General features: G+C 48.1%; 1 protein-coding gene across 3 annotated transcripts in view; it reads right to left on the bottom strand.

Moving 5' to 3' along the window:
* LOC143373269 (uncharacterized) overlaps nt 1-24068 on the bottom strand; it is a 250056-nt gene that overhangs the window by 192823 nt on the left and 33165 nt on the right. The window contains exon 1 of one of the 3 annotated variants that reach the window (XM_076820372.1): nt 12907-13692. The exons of 1 other annotated variant lie outside the window; for it this stretch is intronic. The gene's annotated coding sequence lies outside the window, so the exon portion shown is untranslated. Of the gene's footprint in view, nt 1-12906; nt 13693-24068 lie in introns of those variants that run through there. One more of the 3 variants, XM_076820373.1, reaches the window with a different exon arrangement.

Here is a 24068-nt window from a genome sequence, read left to right as displayed (position 1 = left end):
AGGAAACTTTCGCATTATCTTACAAGGCAAGACCTGCGTACTCCATCGCGCCAGCTACAATCTGTTGAAGATTACGTAATATTCTTGATCCTGCAATAGAAGCTACTATCTTTCCAGGCTGTTGAAATGTACAAAACGGGGGAATGAAACGAGTTCCCTGTATCGCCACTCCTAGCTTCGCAGGTACAGGCGCTTCAGAAGGCTTTCGCAAAGCTTTCGTCAAAGATTACTGTAGATTACTCGATGTACATATATAATGATTTATTCATATGGATAAGTAAAATATAAGTAAATTTAAAACTGAAGCGTGATCAATTAATACATCTTCCCGCAATGCGCACGACACGAAGCGCTCTTCACCAAGTCTCTCCTCAATCTACAGTGGCTACAATCTACAATCTACAATCTACAAGGTCGAGAATCGCTAATTTCGGGAATTTTCGCGATTCTCGACTTTATTCTGCGATCTTTAAACGTTTGTAGCTCGGAGCAACGTTAACCGATTTTGATGAAATTTTAGGCACGTATACAACTTACTGCAATCTACAAACAGGTTTTTTTGAATTTTCATTACAAGCTTACAAAAAAAGTTTAAAAATCGACCTTTACTATTCTTTTCGCTATTCCAACCAAATACATTTATTTTCAAAACGACGAAACGCGTCAGTTAGCAAACTAATCCTTCTAGCTTCTCAAAAAAACTCAAGTTGTTTGGACCAATTCTAAAAAAGTTATACGATTTTAAAGAGTGTCCGAATATTAATGCGAGTCACTGTAGCTTTTCGCACCGCTGACCCGACGGTCCCCAAACTCCCCTGCATCCCCGCGCCAGTCCCCTCGGAAAAGCCACCCAGTGCGTAGGGCACTTGACTTCCAGAAACGCTGACGCCATGCATCCTATCAATGCGTCTCCACCATGCCTATCGCTCGACTGCCCCGACAATGTCCGAAGCAATGCAATAAACGAAAAGGCTCGAACAGTCCTGGCACCCATTCGCTACTCTAAATGTCCATCCACACCGCATTACCGGCAATGATTTTTCAAATTCCTTGATGAGGCGTTCTAAGTTTCACGAGCCTCCATCTGTGGACACGCTGGGTCAACGTACATATCTCTATCTACAGCAGCAGCCGACAAATGTATTCGAAACACGATCGTAGAATCGAGCTGCATCTCCAGCCGACAGCGATGCTATATTACGCGGATACCTGGCCAGGAATTATTGTCCGATACGCTGACAAGAGTGTCACGTTGTATATTATTCCGTGCTCGGCCTATTGGAAGGTAACTGATGCCCGTTGCTTGTTCGCGCGCATTTCCCGCGCGTATCGACGGCTTAATAGTCGCGTAGACCCGAGATGCGCGTCTCAGCAGCTCCTAGGATTGATTCCCAAAGACGAGGCTCGTGGTTGCCCCGTCGCCGCGTTTCCGCGGGCATAAATCTTTCATGAGCTCGCGTATGTATGTACGACGGGTATCACGCGCGTGTCTCATGAAAAAGGCGTCCGCGGAAACTTCGACGTGGGTACATTTTTCTCCGTGCAGACGAGATACAGAGAGTGTAAACCGTACACGGTTTCGTATGAAAATTCCTATCTTCAGATATGTCTTATTCAACGATAATTTCCTCTTAAACCGTGCTACCTCTTCTCGTCGATATTTCCGTGCATTTTGCAACGCCTCATACGAGCTTCTCGCTGCCTCGCTTGAGAATCTTCCTTGCAACGCAACGCGAGCTCGGCTGCGATTGATCGTCCGCAGGAAAATGCTCTTCATCAAAAGTATCGCCGGAAATAAGTTACAGCGCGATAACGAAATGAAGCTACGCGGTGTAACCATGTTTATTAGAAAATTACAGCTCCTACGGATCGCGCACCTCGCACTCGTGTGTCGCCTTCGTCGTACGGCTGCACCCTTTTCAAAATCGTCCACAGACGAGGAGAAAAAACAACCGCGGCAAGTGAAATACTCGAAAGAAACGGCGAAGCAATTTAAAAAGTTCGTTCAGCTCGTTTAACTTCCCTCCAGTTTCCAATTTATCGCGGCTCGTAATTCTATTTCACCGGATGATGAAGCGGCTCCGCGCGCGTATTCCTCGAATCGCGTGAACCGCGGTGACAAACGCTGCTCTCCCGAATATTATGCAGCTTGCACACGTATGGCGGCCGCTTAAGGGGCGCGCGTGGGGCACGGCTGTCTAACCGAGCATCTTCGTCCAGCGCCACAAGCATCTTCATTAGCCGGACTTGTTGGGCCGGTTACGACCTTCGGCGGGAACAACGCTCGCCTCGCTGCCCGTGCGTTTGATCGACAATGCCGGCGTCATTGTGAACGCCACCGTAAACCGGGGTTTCTCTCCGGTTCGCGGGCCGCGCCGCGCTGGAAATTCTGCAGAAGCTAAATTAGATTAACCCGTTGTAACCAGACTGCGCGGAATTGTCCTGGTACCAATTTATAGACGTCCTCTGGAAGCGCCGTATTGTTCGCGTATTTCCCTGCTCCCTTTGGCCCGTGAATTTGCATGGCACCAACTTTGTCGCCGATCGGATTTTTCTCGCCTCCTCTTTCCTCCGTTTCGCCCCTTTCAAGCCACGCGAGTCGCGCAGCGCGAAATCACGACCGCGCCGGGACGCATTTCTGCGTCGCGGGTGTCTCGATGCTCGGGCGCCCAACGGCACGGTCACATCCGCGGCAGGAAATACTCCTGGCGGTGTCATTTCATTTCCCACGGAACGCCTCGGGTCCCCTTGCGACTTTCCCGATGCTTTCGCAGCCGTCGCAAACCTAGTTTTCATTACGATTACACCCTTACGGGGTTGCGTCGGGGGTTGGTTCTCTTTCAGGGCGGTGGCGAGGCAAAGGAGTCTGGTTAGAGAGAAGAAATTGTAATCGAATTCTGTAGGATGGCTGGGGACGAGCCTCTGGAGTCCAGAGAGACAAAATAATCGCGAGCGAGGAACAGGGGGTGAGTAACGCTTTATCGACGCGTTGTTTTATCTCTGGGGATCCTGTGACAGGGAGTCCAGAGTGGGTATAGGTTGATCTTTTCTTCTTGCTGTACGTCGCAACACTCTGCCGGTACTCCAAAGACCGCGGCAGCTAGTAGATTAAGTCAACGCTGGTCAGACGCAGGCAGGCGTGTCGCGTGGCTGTCCAAGTACCTCCGTCCACTTCAAGTTCTCGTGGTTCTTGCGTGCTTAATTTATGCAGCGACGTTGAATTACAGTGTAGCGGGATCTTAAACAGCGTAATTTCGTTCGCCCGAGGTGCCGGCAGGTGGAAAAGAAACGAAAAGCAGGGAGAAGTTACCGTAACCCCTGGAATCTAATGAAACTCGTATATCTTGCAATACCGTCGTTCCATCTTCGCGATTTTCTCACGAACCAGGATCGTTAAGACTTCCAACCATTCGTTCGGATTCGTTACTCTTTCATTAAAGCTCCCACCGGTCGGCTGCACCTCGTTCGTAAAATTTTTCGGCCCTCCAGGACACGCTCCCTCCCCCGGAGCAACTGTTCGGCTAGACTTGAGCGCGTTTCAGGAAAATTTTGGCAATCCCCCGTGCAATTTAGGGAACGCGCAATTACAATATGTTTGGCCGTGATCGTAAATCGTACCGGCACCGTCGACGCCGCCGTAATTAATTGCGCGAGTTCGCGGAATTTATTGGAACGTATAATTTATTTACTCGCAACTACATTAGCAGCGGTTTCTTCTGCGTCGCGTCCAATTCGCAATCGCAACGCAGCGGCGCGGTTACGATTCGTCAAATTTGCAAAGGAATGCATCCTCTGGATCCCCCGATTTCCTATCGGTAGAAATAATATAGAAGTACAGAGAAAAAGTCTGTTAACATCCTAGATGGATAAGCAAGTAGAATAGTTGCTCGGCGAGCTTAAAAATCGGAACTTCAAAGTTCCCTTTGGATTATTTCCATTGATCAACTTGTCCTGCCATTCCGCGCGGCGAACTCTGAAATTTTCCAATTAGAGCCGCGGTTAGGTCGGTAGACCATTTTAATTCGAGTTCTCACTCGGTATAATAACCGACCTACGTGTTCCGCTTGTAAGATGATATTCCCGAGAATTACTATTACAATTTTCCCCTGTGATTGTCGCTGATTCATGTTCAATTAATTTCGTACGCGGGCGGACAAAAAGGCTGCCTTTATCTGCGCCGCTCCCGCGGCATATTCGGGGGTCGTGTTATTGGCTGGCCGTCCGAACCCTCCAAACTTTAATTGACGCGGACGCGCGTGAGTATTAAACCGCAGGGGCGTCAATCACAAAGGGCGCCTCGCCTAGTTACAGCCTCAGTGACATGAACTAGGATCCAATAGGCGGTTACCTGGCACGGCTATGCTTCCGCAAAAGTGGCCCGCCGAGTGTACACTCTTGGTCGCATTGATATTCACAAAGTGGCCCCTGTTCAGGCTTAACGTCCGTGTCACACCATGGCCGTGTCGCTGTCTGTTATTTCACGCGGAAAGCGTGCATTTGTTAATCAATATGCTGCTTGCGCTTCGTTTCGACGCCTCGACAACATTCGTTATCAACGAGACGTTGCCAGTGGATAAATGAAGATCGAACAGAGAAATGGTCTAAGTTTGGAAAGACTAAAGACTAGACAGAAAGGTTTTCAAGATATCTGAGCAACTATGCTACAGATGGATGGCAAAGGTGTTAGAGAAAAGTTAGTGAAGATTCGGTTTGCTTTAGAACGTTGACAGGTGCAATTTATACACGAGATGCTCGGTAAAGAAAGATTAACCAGTATTATGTAACGTATTCAGAAATAAAGTTTGTCACAGGTAACGTGCACATTCGACCGTGTATTTTTATATCATTAATAACGATATACGTTCGCCCGATATTACCGGCATAAATGTGTCCGGCTTGAACAATAATTTATTTCCCATACGAAATCTGGACGAGTCATAAAGCGGTGACGAATTCACACCTCCACCATCGCTATATTTCACGTGGAAACGTGTAGTAGGTACTGACTGCATGCTTCGACACAACGATACTCTGACAAGCTGTGTTAACTGACGCTAAATCTGAATAACAGAAATCCTTAATCGTTTCACTTTCCCGCGACTCGCGAATTCGCCTCGTTGCCCAATGAACCTGGCGTCTGAGCAAAACAGTCGCGACATGGAGGATAAGCAGTTAACTATTCAAGAAATTCATTTCAATTCTTGCCTACCAGATACGGTGCGAAATATTTTAAAAGCGCGAGGAACACTGGTATAAAGGAAACAATAACAAAATTCCTTCCTGATTGTTGTTTAATGAAGGATCCGGCACGCGCGCCGCAAATATAATTACAACGTCAGGATTTACGCGCAAACATTAAATCGCGCGAAACAATCGGCCAAGCTGACAGAGATTACAGGGCTCCTTTGTTTTCCACCGCGAAACCTCGTTAATCCGTCAAACCGCAGGATTACTTAGCAATTAAATCCCGCGTACGTTTGTAAATGAAGCGTGTAACCCGGGCCGCCTCGAACCGCCCGCTAAACTTAAACGAGCTAAGTTTAACAGCGGAATGCACAGTGGGTACTTCGGCCAACTTTTTAGCCAAGTTTCTATGGTATCGCGGGAACGTTAAAGCGACTGTAAATAAAAAAAAAAGTTTGGCCAGCCAGGGGAGTTTGCGTAAAATTAACTGCCGGATATTTATTTCGCGACTTTAATTTCCGCTTAATCAACCGCTCCGGGGAGGGGAGGAGGGGGGGGGGGGACTGCTGCTGTGAAACGGATAAAAGTGTTTAACGATGTTTCGCGCTAAGCCCTGACCCCTTATCGAGCGGTATTGGTTTCCCTGGAGTGGGACGCCGACCATTCCCAGTTTCCGTTTGCGAAATCATTGAGGGCCCTTTGACTTTTGCCGTCGATTTCCATCGCAAAGTCCGCGATCGAGTGTTCTGTCGCGTGTACAGTGCCACTCACATTCGCATACCAGTCTTTGTGACGGTTGACCCATTGACAGCTGTTATAAAGTGTGCCATACTCTATGGACAAACGTTTACCGCACATCAAGTGGGCGCACAGTGCTTCAGCGAGGATGAAATATCGACGAGTGCGCGTATCGCCGAGAACGATTAATTCTTCAGCGCCGCGCATTTCGACTTCTCCAGATTCCTTTCGCGTAAAGGATTCCGTGAAAGCGTTTCCGATAGACCCCCGTAAACAGTAGGTACCGAATTAACCAGTACAAATTCCACGGTACGAGGCTGATACCTCCGCTTTTCATCAATTCCGTTTACAACCGTTTAAAGGGCCGCTGTGCCGAAATCGTGTCGCGAGGACAACTGCCGCTCCGTTAATTAAAAGCAAGCCGGGGTTAAAATATGAACGGGCTAAGCAAGTAGGAGTACACAGAGGCGGGAGCAGACCGTTTCAAAGTCCTGTGAGCTCGACCCTCGTTATCTCAGGCCTTTCGGAACAAAAAAAATAGAAATGGTCCCGGCGTAGAAAGAGGCGCGCTAAATCGCTCAATAACGTTAAACGATATTCGAGGCTTGCACAATGGAACGCCGCGCAGTGGTACATAATGACATTTTTTGTTCGAATCACCCTACAGGTCGTAATTTTTCGAAAATCTGACTTTAAATTCGGAACAGGCGGCCAAAAAAGCGCACAGGTACTGATCTTCGAAAAGTGCTGTATAATTCGCTAAATATAAAAAAATCAGCAACGAAATTCAGAATTTCAGCCGGACAGATCGATAGAGAATTTAATTGCGAAGAATTTAAAAAAAAATCATCAAATTTTCTGAAAAATTACGACCTGTAGGGTGATTTGAACAAAAAATGTCATTATGTACCACTGTGCGCCGTAAGAACAATCTTTTTATACGATCGATTGGATTAAACCACCCAGCCAAGTGAAATTCGTGTCTCCCCTCGCCGTAAAGAAGCTCGGCTTTCTGTTTCGGTGCCCGTGCACACGAGCCACCGCCACACGGCAAGCAGATTTACTGTGTCTAAGCCAGGCCTGTCCAGGGATTTGCTCGCACGAGCAACCGCGAGTTGCTCTTCGCTCTTGAAGGCACCGAGCCAGGCCCTTCGCGCCCCTCAAGAGCGAAAGGTCCCAATGGTGGGGCAAAACCGTCGCTCTTGTCATCGCTCGCAACCACCCGCGGTTGCCCATCGAAGGCAAGAGCAAAAGTTGGACGGGCCTGGTCTAAGCGCTTATTTTATTCGCGTCGGCTCGTTCGCAAGGTGAGAAATTATCGATTCGTTACAGTCGATCGGGAATTAAGCGACATGGGTTTCTGGTCGTAAACGGGTAAATTAATAATTGGCCTTTGCTCGAGCCATCAAGCGGTCTTCGTAGCAATTAGCGTTTAATTGGCAGTTTTCGCCGCGCGACATCGATATCTCTGGCCTGATTCCTCGTTCAACTTACCATGGACTGCAAATTAATTTGCGAGACGGAAATGCGGGACGCGAAGTAGAAGGAAACGAGGGACAATTGTTTGTTTCTTCTTTGAGGCGCGTCAGTGCAAACAGTGTAGATCGTGGTAATAATAATTAAGAGGAAATCGCGGAAGGTTTTGAATCGACGTGGGAGTGACGTCGAGGAGAACTTTCCAGGCACGTGTGGGCGTTCTCGAAAGTGTTATGGATAGGAAGTTGCCGAATGTTCCGAAACTCGGTCACCGCTTGGTGCGGCGCATTGACCACAGTTATGGTGCACGCAGATGAACATGCAAGATTACTGTATCCGATGTCCCGCGCACAGGTGCACATGTGTGCTCGCAGCATCTTGCACACACACGTACGAGGGCGCATTACTATACTGTTGGGTGAGGATGTCTTTATTAAAAAAGTTTAACTGAACTGTGAGTTCAGTGACCCTGATTTGAGGAATGAAAAAAATTAATTTTTCCTATTTTATATGATTAGTACAGCCTACTGGAATACATTATTGCTATTAACTCAATTTCGCAAAAAATTGGGTTAGTTCGTTTTTACTACATCCAGCATAATTGAGCAGTAACGCTAACCCAGGCAATTTTATCGAATCGAAATAGAATAGTCGCGCAAACCTCGAGGCGAAGAGCTGAGATTTGTCTGTCCGAACGCCTGGTGAATAATACAGCGCAGCTTAACTCAGAGTATTTGATACTTTTCTAAACACCCTTGACCCCGTCGCATATGGGTCAACGAAATAAAAATGCAACAGGCTATTTCTGGAACCGCCACTGACGGACCCTTTAATCATACCGCTTTAAACTAAACTGCTGGAGGTGCTTTGAAGCTCTTATCCCTCAGCTTCCCTTCGGCACACCTTCGTGGAAGTATTCTGGCTGATGGGAGTGGAATTTCCAATCACCGATCCCGACCGATGCAACGGAAGACTTCGTTAAATCCAATGAAATTCTATAATGTGAAAGCGGAGGTGCGCGAGAGACGATGGAAGATGCGGACGAGTTACAATAGCACTTTGCAACTGGAAAGCTGGGAGGCACATATTTCAAACCACACTGTGTACAAGAGCACTTGAATTATCGTTCAGTATCGATGTAGTTTACACAATCGTACGTCGCAACGAACAATCGCCGCGGAAGCATTTTACCAGGTCCTCGCCCACGTGTAGCGCCGCCAGGTGAGTCGTATTTTATTCCAGACCGTGGGCAGGCGTATCTTTAAACTATTCCACCGATTGGCTATTGATTCGCGATTGGTCCCGAACGACGTAGCCACGCTAATGCATCCCTGGAGTTTACGAGAGAGCCTCGAATCGATGTCTCATCTGGCCGCGATCGTCACGCCAGCAACCACGGAAAAAAGCACGCGGGGAGGGGCAGAACGAAGCGATGGACCCTCGTTTTTCCGACAGTTTTTAATCGATGCACCCAATTACACCCTGCGCATCGCTATGTTTCGTAGCTAATTTCTCGTTATCGTTCGGGATAAAAGCGGCCGGCCAGCCAGGCGCGATTAACGCACGGAATTGCACGGATCGGAGCATTAAGCGTGCAACTGTATAAACCGCGTTTATTCCCGCCGTTACCGGACTCGGAGCTTAAAAGCTTATGATCGACGTCCTCGTTGCATTCATTTTGCTCCTCTGTTTTTTTTTGCGCACATTTCGAGTCGCGTCCTGTTCGATCTCGTGCTAACGTATTTGTGACACCACGCCTGCGGATGATACGCAGACCGTTGCGCTATTTTTTTTTTTTTAACAGATTTAGGTACGATTTATTCGTTTTTGTTTCGCGTGCCTTCTGAATAACTGTACACGCTCTTCCTCGGTTAGTGTGGCAAGTTACTTCGTACTACGAAATTTGGAAAAAAGACGAGTCGAATACAGTAGGAGACAAAAAAGTTACCGCTTTGTCGAACCACCCTACTTCTATTACTTTTCAATATTAATTTAAAACTGCGCTATGTGCCTAATATATGCATATTCTGAAAGAGAATTAAAAGCTGTATAAAACCCTGTTACAGCTGAATTTATTTAACTGTCTAACAAAAACCCTACATAACATTAAACAAGGCAACACACTTTTAAAGCCAACAAAAATTTACCACTTTTAAACATTAATAAAAAAAAATATATATATATTTTGTGGGGGCACCTTTTGTTTTTTGGACAAACTAAAAAGTTACTAAACGTGGTAACTTCTTTGTCGGCCCCAAAAATATGTTACCCCGTTCAATGTCTTATAACACTTTTGTTTGTCAGTTAAATAAATTCAACTTTTACTGGGTTTTATACAGCTTTAAATTCTCCACCAGAATATACATATTAAACATACCACAGTCCCAAATGTGCGCTAAAAAATAACAAAAACGGAACGAATCGAAAAAGTGGTGACTTTTTTGTCCGCTAGTGTGGATGTCACAAGTACATTAGCGACAGTTGTATGGGGAAGTTAGCGAAGCGTCCTGCCCGAATCCAGCATACCCGGGATCAACCCTGCGTGACTACGACGTGAATTTATAAAAATCGTGCGGATAAAGAGAAATATGGTAACAATTTATAGGGCGGAAGGATTTTATTGCTCTTCAAATCCCTTTAAACACGTATAATCCGGCGTGTAAACGGGCGTGAACATTTTACGGGCGATTTCGATTGTTTTTTGTCAATAACCAGGCGACTTTAATCCTTCGCAAACTTCGTTCATCGACGGTATTTATCGCACATCTGAATCCCCTTGTCAAAGCCTGAAGCTCTGCGATTCACTTTTTTAAGGATACGTAAAATCTGGCCAACGTTTCCCCGCGCGGGGACAACTCGATATTGCCAAGCTAACAAAGCCGACATTCCATGTGTGTCTCGAGCATTTAATCATCGCAAAAACGGGTCCACGCAAAACGCAATTTAGAAGTTAACTAAGCTCGTTGAAGCGGGCGGACACTTTTTCCGCTGAATGCGAGTAACCGCGGTAAAGTCGTTCACTGAACGGACGAGTGAAACGATAACAGTGGAGAATATCAATTTGAACGAGTTCGTCGTGATTCGACGGGGCGGTGCTCTGGGAAAATTGTGCGTTCTCGGTCGGGAAACGCTCGGAGAAACACCTGCGCGAGGTGTTTATGGGGGAAAGAGAAGTGGATCCGATGGTGAAAATACAATTATTCACGCATCCGTCCCCGGAGCAGGTTATCGCGCGTAATTAACGATGGAAACTTAATTTCGTCGGAGCCACTTGAAATGGCATTGATCTATCTAATCGGATCAATATGGAAGGTTATCATCGTGCTGGGAAGGTCCCAGCGGGGAGCAACGGAGGTGGAGGTTATTCGTTCCTTTTCCCTCCGCTTTTCGTCCGCGCGATATCACCGCCGACCCCCCGCGCCGCGCGGCCTCTTTTATTAATTTTTCCGCCGCACCGGAAATCGACCGGCTCCTGTTGCACTCGTTAAACTTTTAAACTCGTCGCCGAAGATGAGAAGTTACGACGCGTGCTCACCTGCAGAAAATTTCGTTAAGGAGTTGGAGAGATATCCGCCACCGTGGAACCGTTGCAATTTTACGGATAATTTGCCGTAGTTCGCGACGCCTTTCTAACCGGATGAAATATGAACGCGAATTACCGCGGTGAATTAAGACGGCGAAAGGGAAAATTAAAGCGGCTGCACGGCAGCCAACTCGGTTTCGTGTTAATCGGTCGAGCACACCTTCCGTTTCCCTCCTTCCGTCTCATGTTCATCTAATTCCGAATCCAACGGCTGCATTACTATCAGCGGTTGTCCCTCGTTGCACAGTCTTACGCCGAGTTCCGTTAACACCTTCATTCCACGGAAATCCATCATCCGAATGCTCTACACTCCCGAGTTTTACTGTTCGAAAATTCGGTACGCCCTTGCAGAGTATTCGTGTCCTTAATGGAACAAATTTTTTTTTCAGAATTGGAGAATCGGGAACCCACGTGCGTAGGTAGAATTCGTGGTGGCGTGCGTCTGTGTTGTCCCCGAATACCGTGAACACTTTGAATAATTCTTTCCATTTTTGTGTAACGCGGCCCGCGCCAAACGATGCGTTCGCGTTTTACACATTTACGATTGCTAACGAGCACCGCGAATAAATACCACGTACAATATTCCCTGTTGCTCGGAATGGATGCAATCGCTCGGCTGTTTTGTTCGGTGGAAAAACGCAACCGCTGGAAATTCAATAGGTATTTGCGAATATTCCGATTGAACGGTAAACCGAAATTTTTTCCGTAATTATGATGCGACGACGGAGCCGCGCGTAACGCCCCCGGAGATCGACTTGCAGCTTACTCACCTGGAAACACTTTTCGGCGTTGGAGCTAGCGGACGGCCACGTGTCGCTGCACAGAGTCCCCATAAATTATCTAATCACGTCGACGGCATTCGGGAAACGTACGTTCCCACGGCGTTGCATTAACGTCCTGGCGATTCATATTCATGCGGCACAGGCTCAACGGGCCACGTTAATAACGGGCCCTACGTAGGTCGTGTCAAAAATCACACGTAGCACGGCGAGATTATTCCCGAGCCCGTCGTTCGATCTTCATTCGCAGGGCCCCGATGATTTTAATAAGAGCCCCCCCGAGCGCGGGGAACTTTAAAATCACGAATTATACCGCCCACTTCCCTGTTACTGTTAATTAATTGACCGTTACACGGTTTACTTACGCAAATTAGTTTACATTATACGGATATTTAATATGCAATTTTCTCGTCCGGCAAATCGCTTAAAACGCAATCTCGCCGAGCGTACCGGTCCCGTAAATATTCATGTAATTTTAATGCACTCCGTTTAATGCGGCGCGATTAAAAATCATTTAACGACAGATTTCCAGCGCGCAATTATGCGCTCCGCGGGCGAGTAAACCAGCCCCCGACTGCTCGCGGATAGCGCCCGAAATAAATATTGTACCGGAACAGGGGCGGCCCCGTAATTACTTCACCCCTTTCGCGACGAGCTGCAGACGTTTAAGAAATGGTCGAGAGGGCGGGACGTGAGGCACCGACTAACTTTCAACTACCTACGCTCCGAACTTCCAGCATTCATAATTGCTGTAAAAGCTTTCGATCATTATTATTGGATAGTCGGAATCGACCTTCGAACGGAATCTCGGATTGAACGTGCGCGAGAACTGTGCGAAAGAGAAGAGGAAAATCGAGGAGTTCGGCGGAGGAAGCTAAGTAGTCGTGTAACTTAACGTAACTTTAAAGAGGGTCATAAAGTGTATTGGGCCAGGATTAAGAATATCGGTATTTTAATAGTGGGAAAGACTTTGGAGTAACAGAGATAAAAAAGCATTCATTTACTGCAATAAGTATTATTCCGAATAAAGCCGGCGAGAAGCACAGTATTCCATAGCCGCGGAAGATTGAAATCGAAAAGCAATTATAGCAGAAAAACAAGGGGGAATATTGTCCGTCAGGCAGATAGGCGGCGTTCTGAATTTACTTGAATTATCTCGCTGCACTCTTCCGATGACAGTGAAGTTTGTAAAGCAAGCCGCGTAGGACGTGTGCCTCTGGCGCGAGCGTGGTTGCGACCGGGCGCCACGATGGAAATTATGTTTGCATAATTTTCAATTTTGTGGGAGCCCTCTGGCGAATCGGGCGAAGCCACGGCTGCACTCCATATGAACGACTCACGTGATTACGAAAAAAGAATAACGACCGTCGTTTGTACGTCGAACGATCGATGGGGGATGGAAATCAACGTGGTTGGCAAGCAAACACGTTATCCTTCCCTTTCCCCTCGTCCCGTCAACTATACGTCTCTATAAGACACTCACAATCAACACATTTCCATCACGAACGAAAGAAGAAAGAATCACCGATAATGTCTGGATACCGTGGCGCTCAGAGTCCATCGAGAATTTCCATGTTCAAGATCGAATTCTTCACCGATCACGATTCATCTGCCAAGCCCCTCACGTTACTCGTGGCGCAATCAGAAACACGTTTATCGCGCGAAGCTACCCGTTCGCCGAGCGTCTTCCAAACTTCTTACGCACGGTTTAGAAGAAATTTTTCACACGCTCCTAACGTGTTTCTTTCGAGTTGTCGCGCACTGAGGAACCGAGCGAAAGCTTCAGGGTAACCGTCACGTGAATCGCGGGGTGGTAGACACGCGCGGATCGAGTTGCGTGGGTGCCGTGACTCGTGCGCCCTCGATCCAACTTGAAGTGCGGATCGCGGGAACGAAGGGCGTCGCGACGCGAATTGCACTGACTCTCGCAGATTCTCCGTTTCCCGCAGAAGCTTCCGACGCCTCCCCCTCTCCGGACGGCTGGCCTTGCTCAGCGTAGCTGCCACCCCTCCCCCGTTTCGACTCCCGACCGCCACCATCGGCCACCCCCTCCGTTTCGGGCTTTCAGCGCAAGCGCCTCGGCTTTTGTGCGGACTCTGCCCTATCCTAATTCATATCCGCGTAAGTACGGTTACGTACAAGGCGGCAGGACAACGAAAATTTCTCGCCCCGCCACATCGTCTTGCGGTTTTCACGGATTACAGGCGTCGTTCGAGCGGCGGTGGTCTTTTTCACGGTGCGCTCCGGGCCCCGCGATGTAAAATGCCTCCCCAACCCGACCGTTCCAGCGGCAACTGCAACGATTCATTGTCTCCCTCTCCGTCTTCCCCTCGCCGCCCTTATCGCTCTACTTCACAGCGTTTCTTCATGCTCCGAATGCCTGCGAGTTGTCCACCGAAGAAATCAACGAGTGCTTTGATCGTCGACGTGATTTTCAGACAATACGCCGCGGACGAGAGAAATCTGCGTCTAATCGGAGACGGTCTGGTAGTCGCTGAGGAAGAGGAATTTTTATACGCATGATTACTCGCGCGGTTCCAGCCAAGCAAAAGGATTAGGCGGGCAATTAGTAAGGCTGCTCCTACCCAGAGCTAAATGCTCGGGTACAACAGGCTGAACCACGGGCAACGGAGCAAGGGGCAGCGACCCTTTACTCGTGAATGGAGCCGCGAGAAACCGCTGGATAAAAAAGCGGCCACGGCGCTCTCAGCGGGCAAGTGTCGGCTTGAAAAATCAGGTCGTTAAATTGACAAATCGGCCGTAGCTGGCGCATCATCCGAAATCTTGTAAACAGGCACACTAATGAAGCATCCCCCGGGGAGATTGCGCTGGCGCGCGCGCTCTACATTTTTCACTCATTGGCGGCGTAGGGGGATGATCAAAACTCTGCCTGGCCGTGAGTAATGCGGGCAATATGAATTGCGCCGGTGGCAGGAGGCTGGTCGAGAATTAAAATTACCCTGGAGGATGCTCGCGCCGTGGCTTAGCTAGGCCCTCTCTTCCCACTTCACCTATTATTTCCTGGATGGAGTTGCATAGAGTAAACCGTTTCCCTATCTCCTCGCGTTGCACGCGCATCTGTATACTTCCTCTGCCTCCCTTTCCAGCCGCGCTCCGCGCCAGCGCGCCTTTTTTTCGCGCGTGCACATTTCCTCGTACGCGTTCGCTCCTTTCTATCCCGGTACCGCGGTGTTTCTCTTTCTTTCCATCTGTCCTCCCTCCATCTATAACTCTCCCTCTCTCTCTCTCTCTCTCTCTCTCTCCTCGTCTGTGGGTTGCAGCCTTTGTGTTATCCTGCTGCCCGGAAACATCCAGCCCGCGGCTGATAAACCTGGCCGGAGTTGCCTAGGGATCCTGCCGAATTGCACAAGTTTTAATTTCCTCGAGCGGCGCGCGCCGCGCCGCGTCGGCACAATCGTCCAACTTATTGCGGGGGTGAACGCGTTGCGAGTTGGGGCCTCGCCGTTATTGCCGCCCGCGAATACGCGCCGAGGAGGGGTATAGGCTGCGGCCTGACATCGTTCTGATTGCCGTGCTACCACCGGCGATCCTGACCAGCCGACGGAATTGGAGCGATCCCGGTGACATGTTACGCGGAAACTTCCCGTCGACGCTTCGGAGCACAGTTTTGTGACAAATGAACCGTCGTTGAATGTACGGAGCCGCGAGCGGGCGAATCGCGCGCGGGGCCGACTGAATAATGCAACGTTTACGTTTCTTCCGAAGCAATTCCGGGGCGACGGCCCTTAACAATCTCCAAATAATGGTTGCCGGGGAATGAATCACCGGTCAGGAGGGTTGCTGCCGCGATCGAGGCAACGATATGATTGAGATATCGTTCGATATGGCTAAACGGAGGGAACAGAATGCTGGGGCAAGTAAGAAACTTGGTGTTTCTTGGATCAGCGGGTGATGTAGATAGGTACCATTGAATTTGTGCAGGCTGCACAGTATGCTGGTTGAGAGGAAAGGATAATTCATTTTTCAGTTTTAATAGAAGCACCTATCAAGTTTTTCGATACACTATGTAGGCATTAGGGCGGAGCGGAAAATTTAAATTTGAATCTTCAGTTGGCCTGGGTGCGGGATAGTTGTCTTTTGATTAACCAAACACAACTGTAAAAAATTTTTCGAAAAGTTATTCATGTCTGCAGGTTCCTTTTTCTCCTAAAAATGATTATATGACTATAAAATTAATAACTAATTCAAATTTCCATTCATTATTAAATTAAATCTCTACATATTATATATAATATTACTATCTAAGTAACTTCAATTTAAAATCTACATTTATAGATCAATTAATTAAATTAATCAATTAACTGAAATTAAAGTATTAAAATTTGACCACCCCCGCTTTAGGGAATAAATTAAATTTGTGAAAATCCAGAACTCGCTTGCCCTCCAGAAACCAGATTCTAGATTTTCAAAATTTTAATTTTATTGTTTGATTTTAAGCACTTCGACAGATTAGAGAATGAAAATGATTATACGATTATATGATTATTTAGGAGAAAAAGGAACCTGCAGACGTGAATATTTTTCCAATTTTTTTTTACAGTTGCGTTTGGTTAATCAATAGACAACTATCCCGCACCCAAGTCAACTGAAAAATTCAACTTTAAATTTTCGCCTATATAGTATCGCTCCGCCCTAAGGTGTAACACATGGCTGAGGCAGAATCGACGGTAACTGACGCGAAGTCGTGACAATTTCTGGAACGTAGTCGCAGTGGAAAGCAGCGAACTGCAGGATTCGTTGCAATTTTCGCAGCGCAGTTGATTGTGATACTCAATTCGAAATATCCTCGAGCGATAGTGCATAGACTGGCGGAATTAGAACGGTTCGTAACATACTTTGATAAAAGTTCCCTCCTTGTTCCCGACATCGTTCCGCAATAAATGGACTGATGCCCGTGTAATGAAACTATGTCTGGTAGTTGTGCGTTAACTCCGCGTTTAGAATAGTTCCGGAGCACGAAATTGGATGCCACGGGACTGGCTATACTTCCAAACGAGCGAGCTTTATTTTTACGCGCGTCAAGGTTTGTTCCGATTCGCTCGTTCGACGTACACATGTACGTTCAAGTGTCCCGAGTCACGAATAACCGAATCGAAGAAGAATTCTAGCCGGGGGCACAGTATCGCGCCAGAGACCTCGACTAAATGAAATCTGTAATCAACTCGTGAAAGGTCGATGTCGAAAATAACGCCGGGACCCCCCCGACAACGATCGCTTTGTAATATCGCGCTGGTCGCAAATATAGAGCAAGAGAAACCTCGCCGTATTTGATCTGCAGATCTGAAACTGTGCCAGCTGGATGAACTTACACCGAAATGAATTGGAGATTGAGCGTGCCCTGTAAGGAATTTCACTACCACCGCCCACCCTGCTCTGTACCCCTTCATGAATTTCATCAGTACCTTACGAGCTTCATAAATCCCCAAACAACCCCTAAATCGTACCGAAACTTCGCGTTATTTGTTTCGAAACTTCGAATCGAACGGCCGTAACCGTCGCGGTTTCCCTCTTATTCGGCAATAATGGAAAATTATTTCTTCCCCTCCGTTCGAAGCACCGTGCCTGTATTTCGCCGCGGCGGCTCCAGACACCGAGGCGCGTCACTTTCGAAACGTTAGCTACCGATTTGTCCATCGATTTCGAAATGATCCCTCCCCCCGATGTAATTACGCCGACTCTTGCAACGGAATCAGAGAAGCTGCGTCCCTTTTGATCGAATAGGATTCGTGGCTCAATTACCGATCCCTGATGCTTATTTTCTGTTCATAGAACGGGAAAGAAAGAGGTTCCGCACCGAAACCTCTGTAGGAGACATGTCGAACCTCTGTCCTTTGAGAACCTCCGGAGCTTTGATCAGCGATAGCTGGGATCCCGTCTGATTGTTCCGCAACCCTCTTTCACTTTATTGCCATGACTCGCACGTAACGATGTTCTTTGCCACAGCATCTGATCTTCGTGATCTTGGTGGCGAGAGCTTTTTTTTAATGGTACGACCCCGCGTATTATTAACCACCCGATCCTCGTCCCCACTCTAGGCAGATATATTTATAATTCTACAACGGCGGAAGCATAAAAAACATTCTTTCCTCCAGATTAGAGCTGGTACGTGGCGGGAATTTCGCAGACTCCGTTTTCTTCGTTTTTCTGTGCCACTAGGTCGAGAAGCAGCGCGGTCGTGCCATCGACGTTCGTCGACGCGGTCTAATACCAGGTGACAAAAACTGTTTTGAAACTAGTTAAACTCGTTCTGCGCGAACCGTGCCAGTTAATTTATGCTCCTCGCGTGCTTGATTCATCCCCGAAGTTACTCGCCCCGCGTCAGTTAATTCCACTCAACGACGGCGGGGAAATGGGAGCCGAAGACGAGACGCAAAAATGGGGACGAAGCAACGCGGGGGAGAACGAAAGAGCAGCGGAGCGCGGCGTACCTATTCGAAGACAATGAATATTCCGGTGTTGACCGTGCCGATAAAAGAAACTCGTGACTAGTCGAGATGGCCCAACCTCGCGGGTCTCTCTGTACTATCTACCTCGTTACTCGGCCATGCCTTTCGTTACTTCTAACCGAGACTTTATTCGGGAACGCTGGAAGGAGACGTTAAAGCGGGGACGCAAAAAAGATGGACGCCAAACGGCGGATAAAAGGCCGGCCAAGAAGCGAGGCAGTATCGGGGTTTCGTAACGCAGCCGAAATTTGCATAAATCCCGAGCTTTATTATGCGAGATACACGGTCGCGCGCCAGAGGAAGGGGGATAGGTTAACAGGAAGGGTGAACGATAAAGCACCGTGAAAAATCTTGTTCGCGTAATCGCGGCTTGCGTCGTTTCATAGTTGCACACGGCTCGTACGAGCATGTAAATTAGAACGGGGAAAAAAGGTCCCGGTATCCTCTGTCCCATCGATTAGCGCGCACGGTAAAGGGCAGGGAAATGTGAATCACGGTAGCTGGCAAATGTCGAGCAACGACGCCGCGCGCCGGAACGTACCGGCGAGCTCGGAGAGATCGTTTCTCGGTGCAAGCGAAAAGGATCCCCTCCGTCCGTCCCTGGGCGATCTCTTTAATCAGGTGGGTGCATTTTTCTTCCGGTAAGTGGCGATTCTCTTATCTGAACTCCCTCCGCCGATTCCTCCGCCCCGTTCGCTCACTCCTCCAGCTTGGTGCCAAGCAACGTAACCGCTTCTGCAACTCGCCACGATTGTCCTGCCGGAGTTGGGTGCTTTCGTGGAAGGGACGAAGACAGACGCCGATTCACGGCGAGTCTAGAAGAGGACGGAACCGACGGAGAGCGACCCTGGAAAGGGCGGCGAACGGGAGCCGGGATTTCAAGGAGGCGAAATAGCTGGAACACGGGGAGCAGAGGCGCACGAATAGCGGCTTCATTTACCCGCGAGAATCAACTCCCTTCCGGCGAAAAAATATTACAAACACTTAGCGTTTGGACGCAGGTAGACGGGGGGTGGAACGCGGCGCTGGCCCGTGCGCAACGGGCGGGAAGGTAAAAAAGTAATCACTGCCCCGTTGTCGGAAGGAGTACGCGGGAATTGCAGGGAATTTTGCATTTTAATGAACGGACTAGATATACTGTCTGATATTAAGTGGCGTTCTTATTCATCGCGGGCTGAAACCCCTTCCGAAACACTTGGCACTGACCCCACGCAGGCGCTGTAGAATTACGGCACGAAGAAGCTGATAGCGTGCCACGGTGAAAGGCATCTTTTGATGTCGCAGGAGAAAGAAATTATCCGTTGAGTAATCTCGACCTGGCCAGCCGCTTCAGCTTGTCCGAATCTACCACCTTCGTAAATTCCACTAATCATCCAACAATCTAGATGCAACATGTCTGCGGCAGATTCTTCGCCGAGAAACGTCTCGACCACGGTCGTCGATTTATTGCGAGATCAATGAGCATCGACAGGCTTCCCTGCTTCGACGTCTGGCTACTGTCTGCGGTATCCTTCGGTGACAATAATCTAGGGACGTGGTCGACGACGGACGTCGAACGGGAGTCACGGGTCGCGGTAAGATAAGCGCAGATACGAGACGTAAAGTCGAACGAGGGAGCCCGGAACAGGAATTTCCATGGAACGGGTTGAGCGCGATTCGTCGGAAACGTGGAAAGAGCGGCGCGATCCGTTCGAGGGTTCCCTGAAGAGCTGCATCAGTCAGCCTTTCAGCTTGCGCGCTGCCGCGATTCAAAGCGCCCCGGTAAAAGCAACCACGTGAAAATGTGTTTTTTCGAGCGACTTCGCCCATGGTTCACTCGCGGATCACCAGTTAGTGCTTGGACTCTTGGCTAGGCGACCTGGTCGCGACGAAAGGCGATGCGATTTCTCGGCCGAGAACGAAGGGAAGGAAGAGGTAAGGGGCGCGATCCGAGTAACGAAAAGGCAAGGGAGCCCGCTAGAAAACGGTCAAGCTTCTTTGGAAACTTGCAGAAGGTGGATTCGAGCTCTCCTCCCGCTGCCGAGAAAACTTATGGACTTAGAGCGTGTGCTGTCCGAGGGATCACGAGGAACCGTTGTTCTGCAGAGAATATAACAGTAACGAAGTTTCAGGATTAGCCGGGGGAAAAGGATGTTAAACAGAGTTGAAAGCGGTTTCGAAGGGTAGAGGAAAGTTTAAAGTGCCAGTCTATTGATTATTTCACTGCTGGTGTTATCTGGCCGAGCAGTAATAATTTATGCAACACACCGGTCAGAATAGATCTTCCTCGTGCGAAGAAAGCGTTTCGACGTTCAACGATCGTATGGCAATCCTCGATGGCAGTTATGTTTCTATCTGAATTAACGGGTGTTAATTAAACTCGTCCATCTCTCTGAAACGAGAATACAACTGCTACGTAGAAGATGACAGGGTCGGGTTACGATTCCAACGAAATTAGCGGTGACGTGGTTGAATGGCCAGGCAGCGATAGTAATAATAACCGTTGCGAACCGTCCTGATAAGGAAAGCCCATGAAATGTTTAAAAAAGATGGTCGAACGAAAAGTTGCGGGCGAAACGTGGGTCACGGGGAGAGGGAGGAGAAAGTTTTCCCCAGGTGCTTTACCAACGCTGAATGGGACATCGCTGGCTACGCCGGCGGCCATCACGAAAAATATATACGGGCAGATATAAGATAGGAAATAGAATAGGCTCTGTCTGTTATGTGGCGCGGTGTGTTGCGTGTTTCGACTCCGTGAGTTCAGTTTCGTTTGGAGTTGTAAGATTGGAAAACTTGGTTCCACCGTTTTCCTGTTCCTCCTCCTTCCCGTTCCTCGCGATACGCCTCCTGTCCGTTTTGTTCGGACACGGTATCTGGATCTTGCCCTTCGTTAACATCTGTCCAAGAATTCTCCCAGGTAGAAGTCTAGCGTATGCAACGTGCCTCTAAACGAGGAGATGTTATTTATTATTATATCATGAAACTTTACTGCATACGAACTCACATTCGACCAGCGTCCACGGAGACTAGCACTTATTATGTGGCAACCTAGCTGCTGGGACAGAAACCCTGGTGTCTCCCATCCCTGCTGAGTCGGTCGAGAGAACAATCCTCGAAACTTTACGAAATAATAGGATTTTATATCGACCACGGAACCGCATAGCTCGGTGTACTCGAGCGTTCCACGTCACTGTTAATAAACCTCCACCTAAAACTATTTTCTGATGATAAAAAGCGACGCGGCCAGGCTCAGCAACGTTTCAACCCGTCGATCTCGTCCAATGGTTGAATCCGCGCATCTGGTAGACCTTGCTTCGTTTATCGTGGTTTATTCTGCATTTATTAAAACGCTCCTGTTGCCCTCTTTTCTTGCATGTAGATTCCTCGCTGGCCTCAGCGTTTGCCAAGGGAATCCTTTGCATCGCGGAAATCTCACGGGTTCATTTGGCAGTCTGGCTCTGTTGTGTAAACAGAAACCAGAAACATCAAGGACGAAGTGAGCACGCCCAGCGCGCTATCTGGCCTCTGCGGCATTTTCTGCTCCCGCGGAAGGAATGATTGCACCGGAGCTTCGAAAAACAGTGGCTTCGGCGGTCGACTCGACGAACTGTTGAATATTTAATGCACAGAAGGCGATCGTTCCATGGAGAGCGGCCGATATCGCGGCAAATGGATCGACTCGAGCGAGCATCGCGATAAGACAGGTGAACTGGCGCGCGATTCAATGACTGCTCTTCCACTTTCGATCGTATTAACGTGGGGACTACGAAATTCGACGTTACCGGCTACCTGGCAATCTTGCGGGGATGAAAGGAGCCGCGCGGTTCGAACTCTCTTCGAAAATGTCGATCGAGCTTTCCCATCAATTTTTCCGGCGAAGGAAATCGAACAAAGTTTCTCGAAAAAAAAAGGGGGAGGGTCGATGGAACGGGGGTGCGCGGACGATCCAATCGGCGAGCGTTTGACACCTCGCAGGCAGCTTTGGAAAATCGAAATGAAACGTCGGTGGCGAGGATGTTCTATGCCCGTAGGACTAGATACCGAGGGGAAGGGTAGCCGGGAAATGCGGAGAGACGGAGAGAAACATTACACGAAACGGGGGAGGAACAGCGAGGGGAACACACGCGGAAAGGGGGGAAGAAAAAGACAAACAAAGAGGAAGGTGGAAGCGGAGGCGAGAGGGTGAGAGGGAGAGGCACAAAGAGGTGGAGCAAGGGAGAAATGTCGCTGTAATCAACGAAGCACACCGATTTCCACCCCCGAACGATTCCCGTTGGGGAAACGCGGCATTGTTAAAGGATCTTGATAAATAAACAGTTCCTGAGACACTGTTGAGCACTTGATAACAGCTGGGGGCTCGAAGCTGGCGTCAAACACGAAGCCATCCCCCGTTGCATTAATTATCGCCTGCAACTACTGTGCTTTAAATTATTCTCAATTTCAAGCCAACGTCCCTTTGTCAGCGATACTACATGTTTGCGCGGGAAACACGAGCGTCATTTAATCAGCACAGAATGAATATCCTTATGTGGAACGTATCGGATGTTTAATGACCGTGGAAAATAGAATTGCGAATGCGTGCGCTATTAACCGTCGCGAACGCGCGCCGGCATTCGTCTTCTTTATGAAAACGAACGGGCTCGTTTCATCGAACTGATCTGGTCTAGCCGTTTTCCATCCACGTGGTGCAACTTTGTCGTACGTATTAACTGGGGGGAGAAAAAACTGCAGAGTTTTCTGTACAATTTAATGGGTTTCGTTGGTTTTCCGCAGCATTCACAATTTCGATCTGAATATCCTCGTAAAGGACCAGCGGTACCGCAGCGAGGATAGAATGGCCAGCAACGATCGATCGACGCACGATGAAAAGCGGCGTGGTATCGTTAAACGATGCGCGTCGTGCACCAACGTCGCTTGGAAATAGCTCCATTGACTTTTTCCACTCTGTATAATCTCGGCCGGGAGTCACAGTCTTTGGCGGTCGCTGCCAATTCGGTTTATCCTGCGTCGTGCTTACATAATGCAAGCGCTCGCCCGCTGCTGCGGGATCAGCGGCTGCAGTTGCAACTATCTACGATACCCATCCATGCGGTATACACGGCGCTTTTTTTTAAGATAGATGCAAGTGACCAGATGGAAACTGGCATGGTGAATTCGCGTACTTCGCGTGATGAATATTCACAAATAATTGAAAGCTGTCTAAAATTTATATAAACAAATTATATATTGATTTAAAAAAAAACATTTTATTAATGAAAACTGCTGAAATGGACTTCGAATTCGATAATAGAGGTTTTGTTTGTTTACAAGAAAACAGATAACACGTAAACTATTTATATTTATGGAAAAAGATTATCCAGAGGTATTTCAGCTGAAATATATGCTATATATGCTAGCATATATTTACAAAATACAAAAACTTAATTTTAAGGGTTGGTGGTGGGGGTAACTTGAAAAATATGGATTTATTTGATAATTATTTTTACACAGTTTTGTAGATATAAAAAGAGGATGCAATTTTTGTTTAAACTTCTTTTTAATATCTCTCACCGTTCTGGAGATATTCTACGGACAATAAAATTCTGTATATTTTTCAAGGGGTGATTTCACCCCCAAAAACTGCACTACAGCACCAACAAAAATAGGGTTGCGTTACGGATGAACTACTCTATTTGCGCACCGAGTTTCATAGTGTTCTGTATTTTCGGGTTGCCGAACGTTCCTTGTGAGTACGAGAGGAAAAGTGTTAACGCGCAAATCCCACGTCGGCACATTTAATTACGGAGCTCATTAAGACGCCTTACGTTCGACGGCAAAGTGTTCGCGTTATTCTTCGCCGTCCTCCTTATTTGCCGAACAGTC

Source organism: Andrena cerasifolii, chromosome 9 (genome assembly GCF_050908995.1).
Source record: "Andrena cerasifolii isolate SP2316 chromosome 9, iyAndCera1_principal, whole genome shotgun sequence".
Lineage (NCBI taxonomy): Eukaryota > Metazoa > Arthropoda > Insecta > Hymenoptera > Andrenidae > Andrena > Andrena cerasifolii.
Note: the sequence above shows the minus strand (reverse complement) of the source record. Positions and strands in the feature narration are given on the sequence as shown.